The 16115-nt window shown below is 42.8% G+C and overlaps 2 long non-coding RNA genes across 2 annotated transcripts; both read right to left on the bottom strand.

Annotated features, from left to right (window-relative positions):
* Positions 1-561: 561 nt before the first annotated feature.
* On the bottom strand, positions 562-3233 carry LOC114484055 (uncharacterized). The gene is made up of 3 exons (XR_003676561.2): positions 2953-3233; positions 2589-2855; positions 562-649 (listed from the first exon to the last, which is right to left on the bottom strand). It is a non-coding gene; the product is annotated as an uncharacterized lncRNA (long non-coding RNA).
* Positions 3234-7955: 4722 nt separating this feature from the next.
* On the bottom strand, positions 7956-13090 carry LOC114484056 (uncharacterized). The gene is made up of 3 exons (XR_003676562.1): positions 12565-13090; positions 11322-11582; positions 7956-8851 (listed from the first exon to the last, which is right to left on the bottom strand). It is a non-coding gene; the product is annotated as an uncharacterized lncRNA (long non-coding RNA).
* Positions 13091-16115: the final 3025 nt, after the last annotated feature.

Genomic DNA, 16115 nt, shown 5'->3' with positions numbered 1-16115 from the left:
GCTGGAAGAGGAGTAAGATGGACATCCGTGCAAAAACCCTTGCCTTCCAGACGCCGCAGAGCGAGTGCAGAGAGGACAGCAGAAGAACAACAGGCTTGCTGTATGGGTGGGAGGACAGTGGACAGCAGGCTTTGCCAGAAAGGTCTCTGCCAGCGGAGTATCTCAGAATGGAATCCATCCAGACACCATCAGAGATCTTGCAGAAACATACTGTTTCTGGGGTTTGTTGGTAACAGAGTATGTAACGCTGATTTTTTTTTTTTTTTTTTTTTTTGGTGATTGTTTTTCTTACGATTAAAACTTCCTTTGGGTAATCTGTGGCCAGCATGCTTCCAGTTAGGAAGTTAGAACCAGCCAATTAGGCTGTCTACTGAAGAGTTTTAACCAGTTTTCTGGGTAGGAAATTGTCTCCTAAAAAAGTGACTTTTAGATGAGAGCCTCTCACTAGATATTCACCACTGTGTCCGTGGCACAGTGCTTGGGAGAAAATTCCACTGTATATTTAAAACTCAGTTGTAATACTCTGAGAGTAAAATGTGTATAGTATAAAGAGGTAAGCCACTTACTGGTATCCAAAGCAAGAAATGTCTTCCACCCACATTACGTTTCATCGCTCAATGCCATTATCATCTCTTGTCACTGTGAGTTCCTGAATCAGAGGGACAATAGGGCAATTAGTGCCAAGTCACTGAGCCCACCTCTCTGCTCTTACAGAGCAATCTGGGTAGTGGATTCTGAATCGTTTTGCACAGTGTTCCCAAAGGCGTCAGTGGAGATCTGTAAGCAGGAGCACGTTTATGGATATTTGAGAATTCCTCAGCGCAGATCTGAGAACCCAGCCCACAGTCCAGAGTGAACAGTTCTAACATGTTGACTTCTGAAAATGAAGACCCATTCTTTGCAAGTTTCAAAGAATATCTGCCAGTAATATTTTGTTGGAGATGCATGATTTACAAAAGGTCCAATAATTTTTGTGAGAGGTTTCCTTAGTGGGGTGAGGAAGGTAAGACTCTTTCCCCAGCACAAAGAAAGCTGCTAATTTGATGAAATATCAGCTGTGTTTGACAACAAACAGAAACACGCCATGAAAGCACAACTGTTCATTTCAGACTATATTAATAGAAAAATCTGGTAAACGAAGATGAGCACAAGAATGTTCTACCAAGTAGATCCAATTTCTCCAAGGAAATGTTAATCCATACTCGCTACAGGCTTTCACATTAAAAATAAAAAATGAGTCATCATTGTCTCACTGATTATTTTAAGAGATTTTATAAAGGTTAACGGGTGTTTGAGTCAAATGAGTCTTCTTTTTTATTTCTTTTTCTCCCCTTTAAATACTTATAATGAAACAAAACATTAAAATATATTTTTAAGTTCTTAAGGGGCCCTTGCCAGTTTCATTTCTCTTTCCCTCTTAAACTATATTATTATGTCTGAGCTCCAGTATATTTTCTACTTGCTCTATATGCATGTATCCAGAGATAAAATACAGTATTGCCTTTGCATATTTTAATTTTCAAATAAATGGTAACTACTGCTAATACTTTGTGTCTTCTTGCAGAAATTTCTGTGAACATACAAGCATATATAATTTTTTACATACATAAGCTCATATACACATTTCCACACCTTGTGCTTTTTACTTAATATGTCTTAGATATCTTTTTATATTTACCCATGTAGAGCTACCTCATTCGACTTAACAGCTCTGAGTATTCCATGTTAGATGTACCTCAGTTTATTACCCCAATTTCTTATCAATGGGCATTTAAATTGTTTACTTTCTCCTATTGCAAAAATTCCTCTATTACAAATATTGCTGAAAATATTTCTGTGTACTTACAAAAGTATACTTATGAACTAAATTTCAAAGGCTGTGTTCATTTTAAATTTCAATAGTCATAACTAAATTGCTCTTCAAGAAGTATGAGGGGCTTCCCTGGTGGCACAGTGGTTGAGAGTCCGCCTGCCGATGCAGGGGACGTGGGTTCGTGCCCCGGTCCGGGAGGATCCCACATGCCGCGGAGTGGCTGGGCCCGTGAGCCATGGCCGCCGAGCCTGCGCGTCCGGAGCCTATGCTCCGCAACGGGAGAGGCTGCAGCGGTGAGAGGCCCGCGTACCGGAAAAAAAAAAAAAAAAGTATGAGAGTGTTTGTTTCCGCCTATTCTGGGTATTGTCCGATGATTTGACATTAGTCAAGCACTGGTGAAAAATGGCATTTTATTGCTTGAATTTACAATTTTCTAATGTGTGCAATAAAAGCTCTTTTCATCTGCTTATTGGTCCTTTTTTATCTTGTGAACTGCCTATTCATAGCCTTTTCTCATTTTTAAAATTTGATTCCTTTTTCAAGTTGCTATACAACTTTTTATATTAGGGAAGTTCAACTCATTCTCGTATGTATAGCAATTTTTTTTTTACCAGTTGTCTTTTGACTTTGTTTATGGTATTGTTTAAGTTACAGAACTCTGCAGAATTTGATTCTTTCTTACTTCTCTTTCTTACTCTAGTCTGGGTCCTTGCCACTCAAAGATTTCCCATAGAACAATTACAGAACCAAAGCGGGGCATTACTAATAAACCTACCTCACAAAATTGAGGAATCCCAGACCTTGGAATGGTTCAAACAGGCACTAAAATTTATCTGACAGGACTGTTGTGTGGAGGACAGGGAGACTGGATTTGAAGATATTAGAGTTCCTTCCACTTTTCAATAAAACCCATGGTGCTATGAAGAATCTGCTTGGAGTCATTTTTTGGAGTCTTTTTGAGTTCTCTTTATTGTCTGTAGTTACTTGCATTTACTGTAGGAGACTTCACTGTCTTGGCTGCAATTTATGCCCATGTGGCTCTCTGGAAATAAAAGAGGTTGGAAATGTGTGACTCGGGCTTATGGCCAACACTCCCCTCCCCCACTCCACACCTCCTCTGCCCTCGAAGGTCCCAGCACCTCTGTGGCCCAGGTGGGGAATGAGAAGTGGGTTTGTGTGACCTGTGAGGCCTCCAAGGGCTGTTGTGGGACCATCTGTTGATCAGCCAGAACGAAATGTACCCCCTTCCCAGCCCACATGTAGTGTGTTTGCCAGCTTTTTGAAGATGGACACATTCCCTTTTCTTTTTACACCATAGACACTCAATAAACAGCAAATGTTAGTAGTCATAATAATCCATGGTTGCCCTGAAAAACAACAAACTCTTGAGTAAAATCAGCATTAGTGGACTCCAAACAACCGTCACATCTCAGGCGCCTCAGAGTGAGCTTGCTATTTGGTAGCCAATGACCTTTCAGTGCCAGCCTGCCCCTGGGTGTTACTGGAGGGAGACCAACTGCTTTCCCAGAGTGCTCGGGGCAGCTTCTGACAGCTGTGTTTGCCCAACTGTTTGATGTCACCTTCCTATTTAGTCTGCGGACTAGATCTGAGAAAAGAAAACACAGCACAACAGCAAGTTCTAAACTGTAAATATGACATGGCAATAAAATGGCTTGTCTGCTTAGATATTGGGAATGCTCGCTCCATAGAGACCAAAAGGCTGGAAAGGGAGGATAGGATAAGATTTGGAATCCCCATTTCTAAATTAAGGCCTTCAGAAGTCTGGATTTGTTTAGCATGTAAATTCCTTAGAACTGGCATTCCTCAATTGATTGGAGAGTCTGAATCTGGGCTGCTGACAGAGAGGCTAGAGGAGAGCGATGGGTACAGCAGAGTGATTAATCATCTCATTTCTTTAGAAATGGAAACAAAGATCCTCCGTCATTGTGCTGTGGCTTAGTGGTAAGGGATCTGGAGCGTATCTGGAAACAGTCCCCTAGTTCTGGCACTACCTGGGCCAAGACATTTTATCTCTAGGCTTAGTTTATCTCACTTTGCCCATCTGTGTAATGGGAGGGTCAGAGTTCATTAGATTGTCTAATGAAACTCTAAGAGCTTCAGTAACCTTTGCAAAGTTAAACAGAGACCAGAAACTATCCAGGAAGCCTTGACTTTATCCATAAAAAGGGCTTATAAAGACTTTTTTAAATGTCCCCTGTGAATTTTATATAAATTTTGCCACTCCCTAAATCTTCTCTTTCTTTGGAAACTAACTCCAAGGAGGGTTGGTTTCATGAATCTACTCACAGGAGCAAAGGGAATTTGACCAGCTGGAATAATTCCTCAAACTTTTAAACTCTGAGTCCAGATCTTGTCTATCACTGTCATTGATAACAGAAACAAATATATATTGAATATTAACAGTAAGTAAGAAACTTACTTTGCCAGGAACTTGATTAAAAACAAAATCGGCCCTATGCCTGACAGACAGACTTACATGGTCACTGTAGAGGTAAATTTCAGATAACAAGGTAAAACACAGGGGTGGCATTTTCTGGATTTCAGTGGAAAATAGCATCAGGATGCTCTGTGGATGGGGAGAGCCCTGACAGGAGCCTTGAAAAAGGAGGCCTCAGAGTAGTGAAGTGAAGCTGGGAGGTGCTCCAAGCCAGGAGGAATGATGCACAAGGGCACACAAGAGCAATGTTTGGGAGACACTGAGCAGGTGAGCCCCTGAACGACAGGACCAGTGAAAGCGAGTGGCCAGCAGATTCAGCTGGAAGTGAGGTTGGAGGTTTTGGCAGAAACTGCTAGTTACTTACTCTGATATCTTTTCTTCTCCTCCTTAGTAATCTAACCGTGATTTTTAGCTGAGCTGCTTACTGCTCAGAATTAAAGATTACTTTTTCCAAGTTCCTTTGCAGTTAAGTGTGAACATGTGGATGAGTTCCGGCCTATAAAATATTGATACAAGCAGAAATGTTCTGGGGGACTCTAGGAAAGTGCGTGTTTATCTTTCCCCTTTTTTCCTGTTACTTGGAATGTAGATGATTTGGCTTGATCTCTAGCAACCATGTTGGACCAGGAGGTGATTTGAAAATGGGTATCACATGCTAAAATTTCTAGAGGAAAAAAGGAGGAGACTGGGTCATTAATAATGCTTGGAAGCTGCATACTAGCCCAAGACTGCTTATCTTCAGACTTGTTTTACATGAAAGAGATTTATAGGGCATAATTCTTTAGTATTTTTCTTTAAAACAATTCTTTTTATTAAAGTATAGTTGATGTATAATATTACATGTTACAGGTGTACAATATAGTGATTCACAATTTTTAAAGGTTATGCTACATTTTTAGTTATTATAAAATATTGGCTATATTACCTGTATTGTACAATATATCCTTGTAGCTTTTTTTTTTTTTTTTTTTGGTCGCACCATGCAGTATGTGGGATCTTATTTCCTCAACCAGGGATCAGACCTGTGCCCCCTGCAGTGGAAGCTCAGAGGCTTAACCACTGGACCACCAGGGAAGTCCCCCTTGTAGCTTATTTACTTTATGCATAGTAGTTTGTACCTCTTAATCCCCTGCCCCTATCTTGCCCCTCCCCCTTTCCCTCTCCCCACTGGTAACCACTGGTTTGTTCTTTATATCTGTGAGTCTGTTTCCTTTTTTATTATACTCACTAGTTTGTTTTATTTTTTAGATTCCACACAAAAGTGATATCATACAGTATTTGTCTTTCTCTGTTTAACTTATTTCACTTAGCATAATACCCTCCAAGTCCATCCGTGTTGTTGCAAATGGCAAAATTTCATTCTTTTTTATGACTGAGTTGTAGTTTCATTGTATATGTGTATATATATATGTGTGTATATATATATATATACACACTTTCTTTATAGTAATTTCTAATAAAGTTCAATGAAGTTAAGAATAATAATAGTAGCTAAACTTTTTTTTTCCCATGTGTCCTATATTGCAAAAAGTATATTACATGTATTATTTAATTTAATGCTAACAGTAACTCTGTATGCTAGGTACTGTTGTAATCTCTATATTTCACATGAGGAAACCGAGTCTTGAAGCTAGTAACTTTCCCAAGGTCACACAGCAGGTTCACAATAGAAATGGACAATATTTCCCTACTTGTTTAAGAAGAAGGTTAGTGAGTTCTCTCGGTCGCCCCAGACAGGTGTAAGCTGAGTCTGGGGTGCTGAGCAGAGATTTCTAGGCTAATAGGAGGATTTATCTGGCTGGTTCAGAGAGCAGGACATCAATTTTGACTCCCTGGGTTTTGAGGACATTTTGACTGTGCTGTCCAAGCATACTATCTGTAGTGATGTTCTTTTTAAATATATCACAGTAGAGAGTTAAAATATGAGAAATACATGTAAGTTAAAGGCAAAAAATAAACCCCCTGTTTATAAATTTATCTTCTTTCTTACAGATTCAAACAACGCATTTGGGGTATGAAGATAGAAGCTTTGCTTATGAACCATGTGTGAGTCACAGTGACTTTAGGAAATGATGATTCAGCAAATGATTCAACGAAAGTTGACAGTAAGCAAACTATTTCAAGTTCTCTTCGAGTCGTAGAGTTGGAAGGACTGTGGGATGCTGAGGGCCCCCCAGCATTCCTAATCAGAGGTTGTACAGCCGTCTTCCATACCCTTTGAGTTACAGCAACTACTACCTCACCAAGCAGGCTGCTCCTTCGTCAGACAGCTCTAGTTATAAGGATGTCTCTGTCTATGTTAACCCCTAGTCTACCTCTCTGTGACCCCCCCCCTCGCCCTCCATTGAGCCTCATTCTGCCATTTGGAGCTGCTCAGGGATTCTGTCTAATACCTCTTCCACATAATATTAACCTATGACTGTGTTTCCAAGTTCCAACTCTGAGGTTACCTACATCTGAACAAAAACTAAAACTGTGTGTGTGTGTGTGAGAGAGAGAGAGAATGTGTGTATGTCTGTGACATTGAGGGGAGGAAGAAGAGAAGACCAAGTCAGATCACCACTCCAGGACTGGCTGGTTCACTCTGGTGCTTGAACATGCACGTCCGAGCCTACATTTGCTCAGTGCTAGCTGGGCTTGTTACTTTCAAAGGTGGTTTTGCCTAGTGCTTTCTAGCTTAGAACATCCAACTCCTCTTTCTGTTGCCTGTGAGTTAACGCATGAGGGAGGATGAGAGTGACTCCTGGGAAAGGTGACTGTCTTCAAGTTTACCTCAGTCCATGGAACCCTCAGAGGATGGGCATCCAGATGAGCTATCATTCCAGGAAACACCTCTCTGCCCACACACTCCCCTCAACCCCCAACACACATACCCTGAGCCCTGAATCAAAGGTAGGGCTGCTGCCACAAAGCTGATGAGGGACAGCTCAGTGGCTCATTAAGAATCGGAGAGGCTACAGCTTCCCACAGCTCCAGAGGCATCACAGTGACGGGGATACTCGAAAGGAGACACAGAGTCTGATGCTGGCGGTTCGATGTGGGAGCCCAGCCACACACATAGGAGAGAGGGCTCTGGTGTCAGCGCTGCAGCTAAATAGCCATCTTCCTTACCTTCTCTGATGGCCAGTGTCCTCATCTATCAAATTTGGTAGGAATCCCTGCCTTGCAGGCCTTAGCACCGATGTTTACTCAGTAGCGCTAAACTTCCTTCCTTTCTTGGCTCAAAATGTTAAGGCAGGAAATAACAATGAATATCATTAACTTGAGATTTCCTTTGTGGTTCATTATAAGGAAAAGAAAGAGAGAGAGAGAGAGGATATAAATGAATCAAAGGCAGCTGGGTTTGTAGGATGAACACTGGCCCAGGAGAATCGGGACCCCTGGACTTCTAGCCCCAGGTTCTGCCGCTAACTGGCTGTGTAACCTCGGGCAAGTCAATTGACCTCTCTGGGTGGGCCTCATTTTTCTCATTTCTAAAATGAATGCCATAAACTGGGAAGTAATTTCTAGTGTATTATACTCACAAAAATTCTAATCCTGTTCCCACTCGTTCAAGTTTGTTGTGTACCTTTCACACACCAGGAACAATTTCACAGCCAGGAGCAACTCCCGAGGTCCCTGCTCTCGAGGTGCCTGTGTCCCGGGGAGGGAGACAGATAATGAATAGACAAATACATGGTGATGGCTAGTTGGTGATGAACACCACGAGGGACAATAAAGCAAGGCAATGTGATGGAGAGTGGCCGGGCTGGCAGGCGCTGGCCGGCACACAGTGGAAGGAAGTGCTATTTGGGCAGCAGCTTAATGATGGGAGGAAGGGAGCCCAGTGACTATTTGGGGGAAGAATGTTCCAGGCAGGGGCCACGGCAGGTCTGAAGCCTGGAGCTCCCAGTAAGAAGGCCAAGGGGATTGGAGCCCACTCTGGGGAGAAGTGAGCCTGGAGGGGCAGGAAGCAGGCCGATGCAGGAGATTGGATCTCACTCCAGGCGTGGGGACTTTCATTCTATTTTGGTCCTCAGAGCTGTTCAGTCCATGTGTAACAGGAAAAAACTGCTTCTCCCAGCTCCCTCCCATCTCCAGTGGTGCTGAGAGGTGAGAGGTGCTGGAGGTGAGAGAGGGAGGCTGGGGAGGGAGGTGGGTGGGGGACGTGGGCATGGTAGGGCTCCTTGGAGAAATTGTGAAGTTGATGAGTGAAGGCAGGAGGCTGGCAAGAGAATGGCTTCCAGTTCATCTTGTATTTTCAAACTCTGAGTTCACTATTTAGAATGAAGAGAGAAGCCCTATCACATCCCACCTTTCCCTTTTCCCTTGTATTTTCTCCTCTGTGAGAACACAGGGGCAGTCAATGGCAGTGCCTATACTTTGTCTCCTAGCTTATTTTTAAAATATTTGCTAAGCCGAATAATTATGTGTTGTGCAGAAATTGTTCCCATATTATCTTCGGTCTTTATTTCAATACAACCTTTTGAAAGCAAAGAAGTAAAACCATTGCTTTCCTGGCCTCGGTGTCTCCCGGGCGCGTGGCTGCATGGGCTGATGCATGTGGACATCTACTCTCCAGAGGGGCAAGTTCAAGCCCTCTAAAACAAAGAAAAGAAATAACAGAATAAATTAAACTGATAAATGAGTAAAAAGAGCCAGTCTGGGACTGGATTCATGAATCTAAAGCAAAAAGGGCAGATACTAATGATGGACACGGATCAGCTACTTCCCAGACCTCAGATCAGCTGTCGGTTCACCCTTCCTTACCTACACCTGGACCAAGTTGAAAGACTCGTGTTTTGCATTTTGTCTCCTCTCCCCAGTTTACCTTTCCTGGAAGTCTGTTGAGGAGGGACAGCTCCTGAGGGGGGGAGAAGGAGGAAGGAGAGAAACAGTGGGCAGAATGATGCCCACTCCTGAATTAGCCCCCAGAGACTGGGATTGGAACTTACCCTCTGCAAGGAATGGTGGCCCTCTGGCCACCTCTGAAAAGTCTGTGCAAGACACCCAATCGTCAGAACTAATGCCCTTTCCAGGATTATCGATGTGGACCACAGTGCACGTGGCTGTCACTCCCTGACTCATAACCTTCCAAAAGCATGATCAGGGCCGATGGGATCTGACTCTGATGTGTTCCTGAAGGGTTCCCTGCTAATCTCCTCCATTAATCCCTTCCAGCCTCCTTGGCTTGGCTTTTGCTTAAATAAGTCAGGCGTATTCCTCCCTCAGGGCCGTTGTATTTGCTGTTTCTTCCGCCCAGAATGGTCTCCCTCAGACACTCACATGGCTCACTCTCGTTTCATTGAGGCCTGTGCTCCAACTTCACCGTGTCACAGAGCTTCCGTGGCTCTCCTGACAAGCTTGCCTCGCCGCCCTTCCCTCTCCTCTTAGAACTTTGATCTGTCTCCCTGTGTACTATCTGTCTTCCTCACTGGTATGTAAATTCAGGAGGATAGAGACTTCGTCATTTTCAGTCATCACCATATCCACATCACAATTCCTAGCACATTAATTGGCACTTAATAAATATTCACTGGATGAATGCTTTGGTGGGGCAGTCGTACTTGCTGGTCCAGCAATGTCTCCAGCACAAGCTTTGTTCATGAGCCTATGTATATCACCTGCACTAATTATATGCCCTGGTTGTTTGTGTGTGTGTGTGTGTGTGTGTGTGTGTGTGTGTGTGTGTGTGTGTGTACATGTGTATACATTCGCATGTTAAGAATAGCTCTAATAAAAGTGCTACATATTTTGATTTTTGAAAATTGTAAAATAGGCATGGTGGCAAGTTCAGGAACCTATGTGGCCAACAAACAGAGGAAACGTTCAGGACCTCAGCCTTGAAGGCTTTCACTGGGGCTCGGGTTGGCATGCCTTCCTGTTGTCCTGCTAGCACAAAAGGGAGATGCCATCCAGAATGCATCTGGCCTCTGGGCATTGCTGAGGGTGGATCTCAAAGAGGGATCCAATTAATTTAAAAAATAAAAATAAAAATAAATTCTTTAAAGAGAGGGAATCTACTGAGCTAGTGTTGATAGGGACTGTGTATTGACCCAGATCTCTTTGGGGTCCTCATATCTCCCAAACAGCCTCAGGGTCCTCTGTGGTTTCAGCCGCATTGGATTGAGGAGCTTAATTGCTTTTTAGCTTGGTTTCTCTGTTTACATGAAGCTGTTAAAAGTCATGAAAGGACCTCAACACCTCTGAGTTTCCTCTCTTCCCCAAGAGGACTAGCCCATGCTTCATGAAATACCCATAAGGCAGTACCAAGAGGAAAGTTGCCACCTGTGTGTCATTCCTACAGCTTTTGTTGACTAGGTCTTTTTAGTCTGACTTGCATTCATAAGCAGTGACATCATTTAGCATCTGTTAATCCAAAATTCACTAAGCACATATATTTTGAATCTATTGGAACATTCAAATATTTACTGAGTAGCTACTATAATGCATTAAAATGAAAAACCAAATTCTGCCTTGTTTATCAGGAGCAAAATTCCAATACGTAAAGGAGGGGGGAAATGGAGAAATTCTACTGTCAGCTATTCCTAGGGTAACCCCAAGAAAACTCCTTCCAGCCACCCAGGGCCCCAAAGACTGTGGTCAAAAGACCAGTCAGGAAGAGTATTTTTAAATGTTAAAAAAAAAAAAAAAGTGTTCTCAGGTCTATAACAATAGCTGATTTTCAGGGACTTCCCTTGCTGTCCAGTTGTTAAGACTCTGAGCTTCTAATGTAGGGGGCGTGGGTTCGATCCCTGTTGGGGCAATAAGGTCCCACAGGCTGGGTGGCATGGCCAAAAGATTAAAAAAAAAAAAAAAGCTGGTTTTTAAGTATTTAACATATCTCAGTTTGAAAGCCACAGTCTCTTTAACCCTCTGGCAAACTATTGAAATTCACACTGCTTGGCCGTTGGACAGGCCAGAGTGTTGACTCAGAGAAAGGAAGGCCCGTGGTAACCAAGTGTCACATCTAAAACACCTGTGTGGGTAGGTGTGCACCTAGATGGGTCAGAGTTCTCTCGGTTTTCTGATACCGTTTATACCACTGTACAAGGCAATCAAGATTCTGACCATTGAACAAGAGGTGTATTTACTGCAGTGTGGTTAGTTTAGCCAGCGGCAGGAAGCACTTCTCTCTCTGGTGACTGATTTGAAGGCCAGCTGCCCTGAGAATTTGGATTTTCTGGATCTTTTCTCAGGCATATGGGAAACAGATGGTAAGCACGTAGTCGTTCTCTTTTCCATGTGATCCTCTGGGCAACTCTTGAGGTTGACTGGATGGTTCCAGTGTTCAAGTCATGATGGTTCTGTTAGAAATAACTCAGTTTGCATCTAGGGGTAAATAACAAAATACAACTTTTTCTAGTGAGGTATAAATTGGGTATCTTTGAAGTTATACATTTTGAAGAATTTAAAATGTCCGATACTTCTGAAAACACATAGCCTTTAATGAATTGATTTTTGTTTTACCATTTCTTTTCCTTTTGTTATGTATTTCATCTTTCCAGAAGTGACATGTTTAATGATAACATGATTATTTTCAACCAATGGTTGTGTAGTAATCATTATAGTAGCCTAATTGTAAAAGTCATTGAATATCAACTCAGACTGTTGACACCAACATCAGAAATTTATACACACACGTACTTGTGTATGTGTTCACATGTGTGTGCGTTATATATGGAGAAGGAGAAACACTGAATTACAGCTAATATCTCCCACATGTATACTGGACATTGAAGTGATACTCATTTTTAGTTTCAAGGAGTTGTTTCCCAGGCAAATCAGTAAGGCAATAACTTACTTTTTAAAAGACTCAAAAGTATGTGGCTGAAGGTTACTCAGAGGTAAGGGGCAGATCTGAGGTCAAGGCTGTGTGACCAACTCAGTGTCTCAGATCCCACAATGTCCTCCAGGGCCATTTTCTGCTGCCCTGGTTTCTCACACCTAGCACCTTTGTATACCTATTAAGCTGGAAAATAGTTCGGTATTCAAGGGCTGGAGGCTGAAGGTGGACCAGCAGCCAAGGTGAATCCCAGAGGTTCTTTGAGATTCATTCATTCAGTCAAACATGCATTTATCAAGCAACTATTATGTGCTGAGTTATAGTTGAATAAACACCACCACTCCTGCTTATAGCCCAGTAAGAGAAGACAAACATAAGGCAACACATGGGATCCTGTTCTAACAGATGCCTGGACCATCTAACAGAGGCTGTGAAAATAGAGGGAAGATGTAACCTTGTGTAATAGTTTCCTAGAGCTGTTGTAACAAAGTACCACAAACTGGGTGGCTTGAAATAATAGAAATTTACCGTCTTACTGTTCTGGAGGCTGGAAGTCTGAAATCAAGGTGTTGGCAGGACCATGCTCCCTCTGAAAGTTATAGGGGAGAATCCAATCTTGCCTCTTCTTGCTGCTGGTGTTTGCAGGTAATCCTTGGTTCCTTGGCTTGTAGATGCATCACTCCAATCTCTGCCTCCATCTTCATGTGACCATCTCCTCCTTTGTGTCTCTGTCTCTGCACATGACAGTCTCCTCTGTGCTTCTCGTCTTTTTGTGAAGACACCAGTCATACTGTTTAAGGGCCTATGCTACTCCAGTATGACCTCATCTTCACTAATTACATCTTCAACAACCCTATTTCCACATGCGGTCACATTCTCAGATCCTGGGGATTTAGAACTTCAGCGTACCTTTTTGGGGGTGGGGGTGGAGGGGATACAATTCCACCCATCACATCCTGCTGTTCATTTTGTAAAAGTTAATGTAAAGCTTCAGGAGACTCAGTGCCTGGCCTGTTCCACTTTCTCTTTGGAGACTCATAATCTATTAAAAAACAACTCTTGAAAAAATTTTGTATCAGGATTGCAAGATTATAAATATTATGGGATACTTAAATGTTTTCAGTCAACAAATTAACTTATAAAACACAGAGTGCAATATAATTATGTTAGTCATGAGATAATTGCAGAACTTATTTAAAAATCTTAATTTACAGTGTACTCTAGGAAGTGGGATACAAGTTTTAAGTTCCCTGATGAACGGCAACTTATTTTAATCCTGTCAGTTTATCTTGGTCAGCTATTGTATAACCTCACTAGACTTAACTTCAGAGGCCTCCTCTTGAGGCCCTTTGTGAAAATGAGGCTGGGCCTCACAAGCCCTTGAAAGGCTGGGCCTTTTCAAGCCCCCCTTGAAAATAAGCCATTTTTGATTGAAATGTGCTTAGTTCCTTCCCTTCTGCCCACTGAGCCCACACACACTGCCTTTGCTCTGGCTTAATTTTCCTCACACCCTCATGCCCCTGACTCCTTGCCAGAGGGTGGACACATTCTGTCCAGCCCACAGGTGGCTGCTATTTGCAGCAGTGAACTCCGCGTTCAACACTGTGTTGACCCCAGGTCTTGAGCCTGTTTGCTCTTGTCTGATGACCCAAAGACAGCTCAAGGGCTCAAGACAGTTTTCTAGGTGCGGCAAGCATTCTCCAGAGACACTGTGATGGCTCCTATAATATATTCTTCACAGTTTGGTAGAGAATATTGCTACCTCACCACATTGCTACTGCCCCCAGAGAAATGATAATAATAAGAACCAACATTTATTGAACACTCACCACGTATTAGGCACTGTGCTCACCTTTTTACAGAAATTCTCTCAATCTGCAGAAAATTTTATGAGGCCAATACAAATGTCTTCCTCATTTTACAGGAAAGGAACCCAAGGTACAAAGCAGGTAGGTTACTTGCTCAAGGTCACCCTATTAGTATCTTTGCACTCAGGTGCTCCATCCTCAGGGACAAGACTCTTCACCGCTCTGGCCACCAATAGAGGACAATATGCATGGACGGACGATAGAGCAATAGATTGACCCCTGTACAGTGAGCTCAACTGGCCTACCCTAGAATATGTCAGGCCCTTTGGATAATGTCACATCCCCACAGTCACAGACATGCTCGTGAGGCAGTAGCACACAGGGGTTAAGAAATTGGGCTCTGGAGTGACACTACCTGGGTTTGAATCCTGGCTCCATTACTTCTAAGTAATGTTGGGCAGGTTGTTTGCAAGTTCTGCTGCCTCTTAAGTTTCCTCTTATGTAAAATGGGATTATCATAGTATTTTACTCATGGAGCTTTAAAAAGATTAAATAAAATGATGCATTTGACAGATTAGGCCTGGCATATAATTAGTGCTCACTAAATGTTGGCTAGCGTAATTGTTTCAATTATTTAACAGCGATACCTTACTTTTGTCTTGTATCAATACCTCAGAGCTTTCAAAGCTTGTTATAAATGTTTTCTCACTTGAGCCTCATCCAGCCCCATGTGATACACAAGGCAAGCATTTATCTCTAGTTTATGGAGGAAGAATTCATCTCAAAGAGTTTAGGGACAAAATAAATCCTAGAGCCAAAGATAGTGAATGCAGAATGGGCTGGAAAACAAGTGGCCTGACTGGGCCCTGAGGGGTAAGACCTACCCAGAGGAAAACTGAAAAAGTAGAGAAAAATCTAGCTTTGGCCCCTCCATCCTTCTTTTCTCTTCACCCCTGCAGCCTGAGTTGCTTTAGGCTACTGATCCCCTCCAAAATTTGATATTGTCTTGAAGGGTTGTTTTTTACATGCCTATGGCTTGTTTAAGGAGGGCACTTGTGGGGTTTTTAAGACCCTAAGGAATGTAGCTGTGATAGAGATGGTTCAGGCACTACCTGAGGAAGTGAAAGGGGAGGTGCGCTGTAGGTACTTTGGTGTGTCTGAAGTCCAGGAAAAGTTAGGAGCCAAAGCACAAATGGCCTTGCATGCAGAGCCTAAGGATCTTAAGCTTACCTTTAGATGACAGACTGCAGTGGAAGCATTTGAAGCACTAGAGGGACACAGCACATTTGCATTTTAGACACACACACATCTAAGGGCTGATGGAGAATAGATGGGAGGCACAGATTCAGGGAGACCAGTTGGGAGACTGCATTGATAATTCAGGTGAGACGTATGGATTGGCCTGAATTAAAGCAGTGGCAATGGAGAAGGAGAAAAGAGGTCCTCATGAGAGAGATTTACCAGGTGGCGCTGAGAGTTTGACTGAATAAATGTGGAAGAGGGGAAGAACTGGAGTTGGAGGTTTTTACAGTCAGATTGTGGGTGACAGGAAATGCTTCCTAGAGCAGTAGTTCTCACACTTCATCGTGCATCAGAATCATTTGGAGGGCTTGTTAAAATAACAATGCTGGGCCCCTACCCAAGAGAATCTAATTCAATAGGCTGGAGTAGGGGCCCAAGAATTTGCATTTTTAGCAAGTTCCCAGGTGACCCTAATGCTGCTGGTCCTGGGACCATACTTTGGGAACTATCCTAGAGAATATGGTATAGTTACATTTTGATGTAGATTCTAGGAAGGATTTAGACACAAATTAGCTGAGAAGATAGAGGAGAGCATTTTAGGGGGGCTCAAAGGCATAGGCGAGGCAATCATAAGAGATCATGACTTGCTCACTGGAGTGGCCTTTGGAGAGCTTCAGCATGTGGGAGGTGAGATTTTCCTTGACAACCATGCCCCTTTGCAGTATAACCTGTTTTTGAGAACTTCCCTTCCTCATTGTGAAATGGCCATTGGATATAACAAGTCTTAGTGTGGGTTTTCCCAGGTGCAGACACTGAAGATGGATTTAAGTGAAGGTACTTTATTTAAGAAGTGCAAGCAACTCCAGTAAAGAAAGGCATGTTATACAGGGAAGGGAAGGCAGAACTATTAAGCCTCAGGGAAATTGGGATCAGTGCAAAGCACTGATCAGTGCTTGGTAGTGCAAAGCACTACCAAGGTGGGAGGGAGATGGGGTATTTATACAAAAACTCCTGACAGGCACTATTGAG

This window comes from Physeter macrocephalus, chromosome 2 (assembly GCF_002837175.3).
Source record: "Physeter macrocephalus isolate SW-GA chromosome 2, ASM283717v5, whole genome shotgun sequence".
NCBI lineage: Eukaryota > Metazoa > Chordata > Mammalia > Artiodactyla > Physeteridae > Physeter > Physeter macrocephalus.
Note: the sequence above shows the minus strand (reverse complement) of the source record. Positions and strands in the feature narration are given on the sequence as shown.